Below are 14,005 nucleotides of genomic sequence, written 5' to 3'. Positions count from 1 at the left end.
TCACACTGTAGAGCTCTTTCTAGGCTATTTTCTCTTTACTGGGCCCTTTACTCCCTGCTGGCATTTTGTTCTCAGGATTGTACATTTCATCATTTCATTCGAGACTTAATGAAGAAGGAAAAAAGCCCTCAGAACTTCCCGACATTTAGCAACTGACTGCCAGTTACTGTTGCAACAACTGTTAGCAAGCTTGTTAGCTCTGTCAGAAATGGGACAAGAGCTAACTACAAAGTTCACTGAGTTTATACAAAAGATGGATTGGTACCATTGCTTCTGTCTGCTAACTGTCTGCTTTTGTGAAGCAGATAATACTCCGGTAGAGGAAATTAAATAAAAGTTGATGGTGCAACTAATGGTGCGCTAATAAGCTACTTTCCTCTCCAGCTCTCGATCACACACTGTTATCTCTTGTAATGACTTTTTTTACAGCAGACATTTTGACAAAAGTACAGGTGTTACTAAAAAAGTAGATTAATGGGATATAAATCATCATTAATATTTATGTCTCTGCTTTTTCCGCTGTCACATGTCAAAATGTCTCTCAAAATTGCATTTCAAAGTTCACCAAAGTCAACAATGCTTGTGTGACCAGGTCTTTCTCCTCTTCTTTGTTTTCCTTTATTAGCCTACTCTTACTTCTGAGTTTTAGCCATAGTAGTAATAGTATTGCTGTTTCATCACTATTTATAGGAATAGTGATAATTAGAGAAGCCTACTTAAATTATAAGATCTTATAGGCAATTTATTTTGCTTGGTCACTGATGTTATCAAGAATACTGATGTTTTGAATGTATCTGTTAGTCATCCTGAAAAGTTATTGGATATAACGTTACAAGAGCAATCCGCATTCAGACAAACTATTGGAAAAAACAGGCATTTAGTGTCAGCATGGTTGACTTTTGGATCTCAGAGGTGTTCGGTTTGGCCCTTGCTGTTGTACTGGCTCAGTAAAGGATTTCCTAAACATTGTTCCTGGCCAACTGGCTCTCTCTCTCTGTATCTCTCTCTCTCTCTCTCAGCTTTATCGCCTGGCCCTCTGACCAGTGTTTGTTATTTCTTTCTTCAAGTGCTTCTTGTGAAAGGAAAACTTCTGCAAAATTTACGGGCAGGTGCACCGTGCCCTCCTCCATCACTCCACCCTCAATATCTGCCTCAATTTGCGAGAACTGCTTTTGAGCTCTCTCGAGGGGCCGACGTCTGGTTCAGAGCAACGGCGCTGAGATCTTTTTCCAAGATGGTGCCGGGGTCATGTAGGAGGCTGAGAAGAGGGGAAATGCTGTCAGAGGAAGCTTCTTTGTAGTTGCTTTTGTTGCAGGTGTTCTGCCATTCATTGTTAAAGCACTCTGTTTAATATTACAACCTGCCTGACATCTGGTGGCCCGGGCCGGACCAAAGCAGCAGCATGATGATCAGGGATGACCCTGCCTGATAATATCTTCTGACAGATTAAAAATGAGCACAGATGTTAATTATCAGAAGATGATGTATGTAAGAACACATGGTGTTCAGTATTCTGTAACAGACTTGTGTAAATGAATGTTAACTTTGCTTCGTGCTATCATAGAATCAGTAAGTCCTCCAAACTAAACTTGGCCACATGCTCCAAACAAAGAGGAGTCAGCGTTTCACCTCCTCCCACCCTCCTCTTCCCTCTCATCGAGGCTACTCTCTAAGCAATTCTGCTCCTCTGTACTTTTCTAATCATACATAGAGCTGATCTTTAAAATAACCTCTTGAAAAAATCATGAATTAAGCTTTTTATGTGTTCCTGGATTAGCGGGCGTCACTTCATCTGTAACAATGAAGATAAAAGGACCCTGGCCTTGTATGATTATCTGCAGGGAGGGGCTCCTCTCTATCAATCTGACACAACTGCCAAATATGTAGAATAAATCACATTGTTTAAAAAACACAATAACAAATACCAGTGATACAATTTCTAATAATTATAGTGGATGGGCATTATTGGGGGAAAAATCTGGGGAATTGAAACTCCAGGAGAACAGGGGGAGAATTAAACGTACTGGCAACCTCTACTTCTTTGTCCTCTCATGTTAGACTGAGGGCAGACTGACTCATTATCGCCTCTTGAGGTAATACGATTAGCGTAATAAAGTCACGTATGGATTAGCTGACTGGCATCAGCTGTTTTAGTCATGCTTCACAATCAATGATTAATTTACCGGCTCAATGGTCACATCCAATCATATTCATGCAGGTGTATAGCCATCATAACATCAAACTTCTCGTTATTATTATGCTGATCGTACGCATGGCAGTGACGTTTGCTGCGACAGCTCCCTCTGCAGTGGTGGAAAGGAACTAAGCACATTTATTCTGGGACAAGTACTTTTGCTTTACATAAGTATTTCCTCATTTCTGCTGCTTTATACTTCTACTCAACTACATTTCAGAGAGAAATATTGAACTTTTTACGCACCTATATTTACATCTCAGTGCTTCCTCTAGTACTGTCCATATGACCCACCAACCTTGTGTATGTATTAAGGGGAGGTTAGTGGATTTTTTAGGCTTCCCTCAAAGGGAAGAGCGTATTCTGCCAACCGTATAACCATTTGCTTCAAATGATCAACACAGACCCTCAAACTTAAGGAAAAACTATCATAGACCTGCCTAAAACTGTTTGACTGACAAGTAAAGTGCAGAAACAAACAAAATACTAGCTGCTTTTGATACATGTCTGTTAATGACATCTGTAATTGAGTTGTGTGTCTTCTTCTTCCACTGTGGAATTGGATGAAACAGATGAAACAGCGCAGAATGGTTAGTTTGGCTCTTTTTACTCAAATGTGTTTCCAGCCCTTTCAACTTGTAGCAGAGGCTTGGCTGAAAGTGCAACGCCAGCATGTGTTTTGAACTTGTCACAGTGAATCGCTGCAGCTCAGGGGGGATGAAGTCAACCCTGAATACCTGCCCACCATCAGCGCATGGTGAGCATCTGTGAGCTGTTAAGACCACTTCATCTCAACCATATGCACAGGAGTGGGGTTAGCAGTGTTAAGATACAAGAGGAGTACAATATGTCTATTTATATTTGTAAAAGAATGTGTCTGTTGGTGAATATCCAGAGTGAAATGAATGAAAATGTATGATTTTTTTTTATCTTGTAGTTCCTCGGTTGGTGCAGAAAGAAGACACAAGAAGTTCAGGCATGAAATACTATGGTATGTGTGGCATGCTGGGTCTAATTGCTCGTTTCCACTCACGAAAGTTTAACGATTTAACAAAGGACAGTTTTAGTCTGTGGAATAATCATTTTCCATCCCTATTCCACCTCACCTCAAATGCCATTACACAAGGAATTCATGATAAAATGTTCAAATGGATGCTTTTACAATTCAAATAGGCAGCTGCTTCTGTTTTGTAAAAATATAGTGGAGTACTTGTGTGGTCTTTGACCTGCAGTGGTTTTGAAGTGAGGTGTCAAAAGCCAAAGATCAACATGTCTAGTGGATGAAATGTACTTTTCAAGACTTGGACTCGTCTTTATCACTACTCTTTATTTCTACTCCCATAACACTTCTCCAACCACTCTACGCTTTGTTCATTTTCTCCACAGCCATACATACATTTTAAAGGCTTTCACCTGTATACAGAGGGCAATGGCCCCTCAAACTTTTATTTAGTTTAAACTGATCATTTGAATATCGAAAGGATTTGTCCTGAAGTCTTGCAGAAAGATTTTCATCTCTGTTTATCTTCAGGCTCAGTTTTTATAGGCTGGTGAAGATATGGACACTGAATTGAACTTGATTTGCTCTTAAGACATTTCAAGCCAGATTTCTGTCCAAATTTAGCACAAATGTTAATCAGAGGTCTAGAAAATAAATGTGAGTGAATGCGCAACAAGATGACTTAAAAGAGTGCTGATAGAAACCCATGTGCACAACGTGATGGAATATGACATTTTTGTTTGTTTCATATTCATTTGAAGAAGGCTACAGTCTCCTTATCGCTCCAGAAAAAAAGTTTATGTTTTCATTTATCTGCCGCCATCTTTTGTCTCGTCAGTGGATGTTTAAGTCACATGCTTTATGTGTGTCATGATTTATTCACTAGTCTCAATGGAAACCATTGCAATGCTATTTCAACGTTATTTTGAGGTAGAAGTTCATTAAGAAATAAGTTTCTGTGCTGATTACACAAGATACAACATGTTAAAACTGGGACAGGCAACGTTAGAAAAAGTAGCAACAGATAGATTTTGAAAGTATCCAACCCCGTCCCTTTCGGGCCTCCCTTCAAATTCCACTCCCTCTAAAAACATTTTCATGTGCAGTGAGTGCACGGGCAGAGTGCATGCAGGTAGGCAGCCAGGTAGGCCAGCCAATCATTAGCAATGCCTGTTACTATCCTGCCATGTTTTTCATTTTTGTGTCAGAGCATTTGATTTACTGATTGCCACTGGGATGTAAAGAGAATTTACATAGAACTACAAATGTAACAAAAGTTCTTCTATAATAATTTGCCTAACCCAGCTTTAAATAGTAAACTTTAGAGCTAGCTGTAGGTGGATTTTGTTTGTCTTTGTGGTAACTGGCTCGTTCACCACACAGACATGAGAGTGGCATCAATCTCTTGGCAAGAAAGCAAATAAGCATATTTCCCAAAATGTTGAACTATTCCTTTATGGTCCTAATTGAGATTTCAGTGAGTATTCACCTGTAACCAGATCATTAATGAAAACATTTACCCATTGCAGACAACCTTCTAAAATATTATAATATGTATTAGTTCTTGTCTGCTACCTTGTGAGCTTGTTACATGGAGCAAAATGATAGGTACGATGGTGGCCAAAAAAAAGACACTTAGAGAATGGAAAATGTGGCAATGCAGACAGAGAAGACTGTCTTTTAACAGAAACACAGTATGTCAGTCTGTAAATTTCAAAAAGTATTTGGCATCCTCTGTTTGACCAACTTGACAGAAATGATATATTGTGGTATTACGTAGTGTATTTTTACATGGATTTTGACCTCTGTTCCAATTTGTCTGTCACGTTTCGGTTGTCTGCTCGGCTTTGGGTTTGTTTGTTTCTGTTTGTACTATTTTTATAAATTATTTATTTGCTTATCTTTTCCTAATTTAAAACCTCAAAATATAATTTCTTTTTAAATTCCACTTTGATTTGTGCATATTTGGCATAAATACATTTCGTTGAATCTGCAATATTTTTACTCTTTTTGATTGTATCAGCTTTTTAAAGTTATTTTATTTTAAGTATTTGTATGTGTGCTTTAATGTTTCATTTTATTGTTCATTGTTGCAAACTGAATTTTCCATTTGGACTATCAAGTGAATGAAAAGAACAAAAACGTGACACTTTGGTGATTCTTAAACTTACACTTACATTATTCATGTATTAGTATTAGGTATATACAGGTTGTCACTTGCTGTAATGCACACCATTCTTATTGGAGTTAACAGTGTTTAGGAAGATGATGTACATTTTGTCAAGCCTGTGCTATTTGACAGGTTTGGAGGCTTAGCCCATTACTGAGGTAACGACAGACGTGTTTTTGACAAATGGGATCAGGCATTGCCTACAGATACACCAGCCTTCATCTTTTGACTCGAGGCTCAGCACTCACTTTAAGAGAACAATACGTAAGTATTTAGTTGTTAAATTCAAGCCTGTGGTATTTTACCTGGAACAGCAAACGAAAGTCCATTGACAGCGATGGCAGCCGCCCTGAACTGCAATTAATATGTGATTCCTCTTCTTACAAAGAGGTTGTCAAAATGCCCCACCTCTCTCCTCTCAGGCCTTTCACAATACAAATCCCCTCGCCATTCTCCAGGCTGTAGTTAAAGGCCTCTGCTGCGCATTCAAAAGGCATTTTCCCTCGGCTCTCTCAGAGCAGATGTGTGTGTAACTTTTTCACCCTGGACTGGAATCTTGTGATGACTTGTCATATGTGTCAGACTCAGGTTTTGTTATGCATGTTGGCATTAAGCAGGGAGAACATTCACAGGAGTCAGTGATGTTCAGTGATTGGTTCACATTCTTCTTCTCTGTAACCTGCCCAAGTGTGAGCTGTTACATTTTCCTTTGATTGTCATGTGACTGTGGAAGGACGCTGTATCTATCAGTATCTGTGTTACTGTCCACACTATTTATTTTCAGTGCAGTACATTTACTCATGTACTGTACTTTTATTGTGGCTAGTTGTTTCCCCACTACATTTATGTGACAGCTTTTGCTACTAGATGCTTTGAAAATTAAATGCTCCACACAAGTGTTTTTTATTACCCTGCCTGATTAGAAGTCTATTGTCTATTGTCCATTTCGGTTTTGGGCCACTTTCATATGTGGTGTAAAACCGATACAGATCGGATCTTTTTAAATGCGACCTCAGTCTGGACAATCAAATCAGAATTGATGCGACTTTGACGTCACTCTGTTCCCTGCCTCACGGAGCCTCGATGGATGATAAAGCTCCACAAAAGCCATTACTATACATATGGCTCTCTTCCTCCTCTACCAAGCTATCATCTGCTCACAGATTCCCTTTCTGAAATCCACTGGGTCATGAGCTCTCTTCTGAGTTACTTGCATGATACTTACACGACGCAGTAGAAAGAGTAATAAATGTCATGGAAAGGACAGAAAGTTGTGAACATTTTTCATATTCGGTAGACATGTGACCCCGGGAGTAAACTAGGAGAGGGCAATGAAATACGGGAGTCTCCCGTTAAATTCAGGAGGGTTAGCAAGTATGAGCTAACCGGGGCTAACCTCTGTGGCTTGTTTCCTTCTGTACAACAGCGTGCTGCGTGTGACGTCGTTTTGTTCTTCTGCGTATGCGGGTCACTTTCAGGCCGTAGACAGTACACAGTCTGATATGGGCCATATTTAAACAATAATGTGAACTGTCAAGCAAAAAATCTGGGGAAAAAAATCGGATTTGAGCATTAATGTAGTCTGAACGTAGCCAAAGTTGCCCCACCCTAACAGGTACAACAAAATAAGTCCATGTGTGAGGGAGAAACTGCACTAATTAGGCAAAATAATTCAAAACACCTGTTTGGATGGACTCTGGGTGTGCATGGGCTTTAAGATTTCACTTACAAATGACTGTATATGATGCCTTTATAAAATTACAATATATTAAACTACCAAATAGTATAATAAGTAATTAGCTTTTGCTCCATTTTGACGGGCTACAATACTGAAATGCTGCTTGTGTATTGGTAGAAACAAAAATAGGATTTGTACGCATTACATTACACATCTGCTAGGCAAAAGCAGTTTGTCAACACAATGTAGCTTCACTTATCATCAGCTAACTCTGTGATTTGGCTGGTTGACTAAAATGTTTTTGCAGTCTTTTGTGAGTTGTGCTTTTCAGTCTGCTAAGTACACATCCTGCTTCTTTCAGTAGATTTGGCAGCAGAATCTCACAGGAAATTTTTACTTATTTGTATGAAAAAAAATGACATGTTTTTATATGACACGGGAGAAAGTGAGAGGACTGTATGAACTCAATCAGGAATTTTCTATAAATAAAAGTAGTGTAAAACTTTAAATTTCTCCAATGGGAAATTTGGTTTAAAATCAGTAGTCGATAATAAGAAATACAAATTGAATTCAACAGTAAATAAAATAAAGTCAAACCAAATCAAATATTTACTGTACTAATATTACTAACTTTACTAATATTTACTGCCCAAAATAGAGGGAAAAAAAGGTTTTAGAATTCTAGTAGTATTAGCTTTGATGGGACAAGAAAACAAATTTGTAGCTTAAAAATATGTTCGTGGCCCTTTGTGTTGTGCGATCCAGTGATTTGCATTTTTGCAAAAATATAACTATTGGTAGCCAGAAATGCTTTCTCTCACAGCAGCCTAAATCTGGCACATGAAATTTCCACTCATGTGTGACTCATGCAGAGTCATGATGAATGTGACACTATGAGAACTGGCCCACATATACTGGTCTAACTGTCCCAAGCTAACATCGTCAAAAATTAGTTGCTGTGTTTACATTCATCCAGTGGTGAGAATGTCCACCTAGTTTCATTAGTGAATTTTAGACTAATCAGAGCATTCGCTGTATTTATGTTTATGCTTTCTTGACAGCAACAAAGACTATGGGTCGTGGTGAGCAGAAGGTTTGCAGTTGAAATAGCTTTGCTAGATGCTCCAGCATGTTGTTTGATTGTTGAGGAGGCGCACGTCAGCTCTTTGTATCCTACTGTAGCTTTGTGCGTATGCTTTGTGGCAACACCATAAACCCTTAATGCACAACTACAAATGAAATGAAGCTTTAGCCAGATCATCTAGTCAATTACTTCCCAGAGAGAGAGTCCGCTTACGCATGCCGAATTCATACAATTCAGCACGCAGTCAAATGCTCCCACTTCTACAAGTGATCTGGGATCAAACTCCACTCATGTACTCTGTCTTGAATTCGGCTGCGGTTCACTGAGCATCTTTCTGTTCCTTGTGTACAATGTGTTCCCATACTGTGACTACAAAGGAAACCATGTCAGACAGCAGCAGGTCAGGACTTATGTTGATACCATTCAGACTTTGCTGTTTGCAGTCTGCAGTTCTCTCATTATTTATTTATTATAGTAAATACAATTTTAATGGTATGGTATCTTTTAATCTGATCTTCATTTGTCCAGGTTGTTCTGTGCATCCTGCAATGTCAGATGGTTAAACACTGTCCATCAGACATGAGCAGAGCCTTTTTTTATAACTATATATCCAGATAGCCAGGACATCAAACTCTCAAAAAACCTTCAAAAGAAGAGCCGTCTGTTCTTTCTTTTGGAAAAGTTATTTATGATGGTGTCATTTGTAATACATTCAAAGCCTGTATTACCCTGCTATTCATCTCCTGACAGGTTTCCGCTGAACTCAGTGAAAGTCTGAAAGGAAAAAGCTCACACATGAGCTGAATGCCATCTTTGAGAGGTGTGCTGACATAAGTCTGCTTGGTTCTATTTTTATTCTGACTCAAATAACACAAGTTACAGGAAGGAACATCACTGAAAATCCATTTCAAAAGCCAAACATGCCTGAAATTGTCAAAGTGATGCGTTTTCCAGAGGTTTAGCCGTACAGCTGGGATAAGTTTGTTCAGGCAAATTGCTGCGCGAGTCCATCAGTGAAATGTAGACAGGGCTGGCTCTGAGCCAGGGCATAGGCCCACTGCAGTCATCAAGAAGAATTCACTCTGCAGTCAAAGCAGAGAGGAGAGAATCATTTTGTGACCAGTAGAAACCTGTTGATGAAAGAACGTTAAATGTATGAACACTGCCAGTAAAACACAGCGGCCTACTGGCTGAAATACAGTTTTACCCGTTCATGTCAAAAATGTGTCAACTCAACAGCTCTTTTTGTATCATTTGTCTTAATATTGAATTGATTGATATGTTAATATTGAAGTAATACAACTTAATACACAGTAAACCAAAAGAGAAGATGGGACACAACACTCAAAATGAAGATGTACAGCTTTTTCTTTGGTATCCTGCCTTTCACAGATCGTCTTTAGTTTTTTACTTTCTGTGCTACTGTGCTGCCACTGTGTATTCTTTGCACATCTGACCATTTTTTAGATAATAAAGTTAAATTTGACTTGATTTGATTTAGAAGCTAGGTTGTCAAATGTGGTTTGCTATGGCCTTTATGTGGTATATTTGCAAACACTAATGACTTCTTACTGGAGCTGAATTTCACCTAAAATTACCTGAAGTGTACTCCCCAAGTTCTAGCAAAAACTGGCAGTCATATACTGTATAACCAAATCTTCTCACATTTGGTGCCAGAACATAGCCAAGGTAAGTTGATTGTTTTGGCTACCTGAGATTAACATTTGTTTGGTTAAAATCAGCTACAGCAAGTTAACAAAGTAATGTAAACTCTGAAGTAAACGGGTTAAATTAAGCTCAATGATTATAAATATCAAACCATTTGCACTGGGTACCCCTTTAGCACAAAAGGTTTTCCTTGCCTCTGTCGCCTAGTGTTTGCTCTTAGTAGGAACTGTTGGGTTTCTGTAAATATCAACACAGACCTGCTCTTTTATAAAAAGCTCTCTGAGATAACTGTTGTTGTGATTTGGCGCTGTATAAATAAAACTGAATTGAATTGAACTGAATTGAATTAAATATATGTCCGGTTAGACTTTCAAAATAATACGTAGGTAACGCTGTTTGGTCAAGTTTAAGAAAAGATGGTTTGAGTTAAATTAAAGTTACTTAATTTAGTTATGTGACGTAAATTACGTAGGTTACATAGCTTACGTAGGTTACATAGCTTACATACGGTACGTGGATCTAACTTAAAGGTTCAGTGTGTAAGTTTAAGTGGCATCTAGTGGCAACCAACTGCTCACTGTATTCACGTGCTCCTCAGATGGTCCATTTTCCAATTTTCCATTCTAATGGCAAAATTCCACATGTAAATTCAGCAGTAAAAAAAAAAAAAAAACTGTGTACCTTTTTTCCATGAGGTTGTACGTTATATCAATTTAATTTCTGAACAAGCAACATGGTGACTACCATGGAGTGTATGTGCAGTGTATGTAGATAGAAATTGCTCATTCTAAGGCAATATAAACATAACAGTTCATTGTGTAAGGTCTTTATTAACCATTGAAAACATAGTTATGGATCTTGGATTGCGTCTCTGTCAGTAGATCCTCCTAAATATTACACACTGTGTCTTCAAGTTAAAAAGATATCAACTTTGACTATTGGTTTCACATGGGAAATGAACACAGGCCTCCTCTGTGAAAGTCTGTTTGTCTGAGTCACTCGTTCTCCCAAACCACCTCATTACTATATACTATGTCACCTTACATTAACCTGACATGTACTGCTTGTTGAAAAATGTTAAAAAGCAATGCCAAGGAGTCTTGGGGCCCAAGTGTCCAAATGTGATGACTTAGGAGTGAGAATGTGTTGTAAAGATTGGCATCATGACATTTTAATTTCAAACCACAGCCCCTTTGCCTGTGCGAGTTGATTTTCTGTCACCGAAGCAGCAATGCAGTTTGTAATCCAGCTCTTTAATATTAACTGATTTTAAGGAACAAATTATGTGAAAATAGCTCAATTTATATTAAAAATCAAACCAGGGTTTCTGAAATTAAGGTTGATTACAAATAGCAGCAACCAATACAACCAGGTAAACATATTGAGCTCCAAAAGGCCAAATCACTTTCTAAACTGCAGGTGCGCCTCTCAAAAAGCTGCTAAATGATTTATAATGTAAATAAGTCATGACAATAAACCCAGACAGACCACAACATAAAAGCGTAACTAGGCCAGCTGAAACTAACCGACAGACGTAGTTTGAAGCAATTTTAAAAAAGGGTGCTAACTGACATGTAAACGAATGTGACTCAGCCTTGCAGCAGTATTTCATAATTTACATAAAAATCCATTTTTAATGAGGTGTTAACAATTTCCTCAACCCCCTGTAGATTGATTAACTACAGAAAGAACAGCATCTGAGTGGTTCTGGCTGGGTGCGTCCAAATGTCAAGTTGAATTATTTCCGTTTAATGGAAATTTGTTCCCTCTGACACAAATATATGAAGATTCTTAAGCTGATGATACACAGGGCAACTTTTTGAGCAATGTTTCTGGGCAGTCTTGCTGGTGGCAAGTCTAACTATGTTTTGAACCGATAGTGGTGGTGCGGGGCGGGTGGCGGAGTGATGGGGGAAGGGGATTACGGTAGTAATCTTTACTCATTACCATTGATGCCAACATTGCCCAGCACCATTGCTCTACAAGTTGCTCTGTGTATCATCAGTTTTAGGCATCATGAGCACAAATTACCTTCAAGTGAATTTAATGTTTTAAAATAAAATATGTATCCAATTCCTGTAACTTTAAATTAAGCATAACAGACTTGTTGCCATAAGTTTCCTTCTCCAGCTTTCATACCAGGTACAAAAATAAAAGAAACACCTGAGTGTCAAACGATTCCTGTTGGTTATTATATGTTTATTTGGAAGAAGACAAACACACATTTTTAGTTAGTTTAATCAAGAGTTTGTCAGGCTGTACTGGAAGTGCTTCCCATATGCTCAATACACCTCTAAGTGAGCATGAATACAATGTTTTTAGTTTTCATATTTTCTCCTTTTGGCGAGGCTTTCACTTGCAGCAACAACATGGCATGTACTGAGCCCCCCATATTTCAGAACCAAAGCAGTGAAAATGTTTTCACGTTAAAACTCTTCATTGATTTTCTATGGAGCTGTTGTCCTTCATTATCAGATCTTCACATGCTTGAATCAAAAAGCTACAAATGCGTCGACATTACTTACATAACATGTCTTTTCAATTGTGTTCAGTGGATGTAGTCTTGATTAGCCTTTATGTGTCTTAAGGAGGAGAAGCTTAATGTTTTCATCTCTTTTTAATGAAACATTTGACCAAAAACAATTGGAGCAGACTTGCTGACAGCACTGATTTTGCGTTTCTTCATGTTACTTTTAAAATATTCCGAGTTAACAGTAACATGGTGTGACTTAACGGGGAACAGGTGGACCTCCTTAAGCTGTAAGAAAATAGCAAAAGCATAACAAGGCCCCTGTGGTTTCCTAAGTGTGCCCTCATTTACCATACATACCAGCATATATCAGGGTTATAATCATTAACAACCAGTTCAGCAGGAGTTCAGTGAGCACCGTGAGCCTGTGGAAGCCTGTTCTGAATGGGATATTTTGGTTCTCCCTGAAACCACACGAGAGAGACTGACCAAATGTTATGGTTTACTAGTTTCACAGAGCTCAATGGGAACTATTTCCTTTCACTGCAGGGAGAAATCAAATGGGATTGAGTTGCAAATAATGGCTTAGTGCTGAAAATTTCCCTCAATTGCAAACGATTTAACATGCATGGGACATATTTGAGTTTTAATGTAAAAAAAGAAAAAATAGGAACTCTATCTGACGGTACTCCTGCAGGCGCCATTGTCCTGCTTTGCCCCAAAATAACGATTAAGGCTTCTATCAAATATCACTGGGGATCTTAAGTGGCTCTGCAGCGTCATATTGTCCTTTGCACACCTCACCTCGGCGCTGCTGGGGGGGGGGGGGGGGGGGGGGGGGCACAAGCATACATGAAACAATTGAATACTTTTAGGAGGTAACCATTAGACTTTTTAAAACATGCAGTATCCTTTCCATGATGTGCTTCTCTGACATCCCTCTTTTGTGCTCTGCAGTGAGATCACTCAAAACCTCAAAGGGCCACAAACTCAGGAATTTCACAGCCGGCAAATCTTAAAGAATGACACACTTTAAAAAAAATATGTATACCTAAACAAACACTCTTAAAAAGCTGAGTGCACTCGGCTTCAGATAGCCTTAAGAGTCATCCCTGTGCAACAATTACCCCTTTTAGGATTGGCTAATCCTGAAATATGGGCCTGTGACTAATGGCGGAATTTAGCAAGAAATCAGCTCCAGTTTCACCAGGCTTTATTGACTCTAATGCATGATGCAGATACCTTCGGCTATGATGAATGAGCGTGGGGATACTGTCAGGTTCCCCCCTCCTCCTCTTCCTCTTCCTCCTCCTCCTCCTCCTCGTCTTTCACTGTTGCTTTTGTGCAGGTGATAATGAAAAGTGTCAGAGAAGCATGTAACAGGCCCTTTTCACTCGCTTGCCAAAAAAATAAGCTGTCATGTCAACAATGATGTTGAATGGGTACACTTGAGCTGTTTTATTTCTTGTTGTTTTATAGGGCGAGGTGCCTCAGAGGCATTTTTATCTCTTTTATAAACTGCAATATTGTATCTTATTTTTGAGCGTGCGCCAGCCTGCTCAGACATTTTGCTACAGGGGGATTGTGCACAAAGCCACAAGCGTGGGGTTTATTGTATTTTATTGCACAAACAAGGTATCAAGCAGACTCCCAATGTGTAATATGTAGCATCTTTCAGCCATCATGGGGGAGACTGAGAATGGTTGTAATATTTTTGACATTTCTATCTGTATCTCTGAGC

Source organism: Micropterus salmoides, unplaced genomic scaffold, assembly GCF_014851395.1.
Source record: "Micropterus salmoides isolate LMB-PRFRI ecotype aquatic unplaced genomic scaffold, ASM1485139v1 Ms_hic_scaffold_7, whole genome shotgun sequence".
NCBI lineage: Eukaryota > Metazoa > Chordata > Actinopteri > Centrarchiformes > Centrarchidae > Micropterus > Micropterus salmoides.
The sequence above is the reverse complement of the archived record's forward strand: the minus strand, read 5'-3'. Positions refer to the sequence as shown.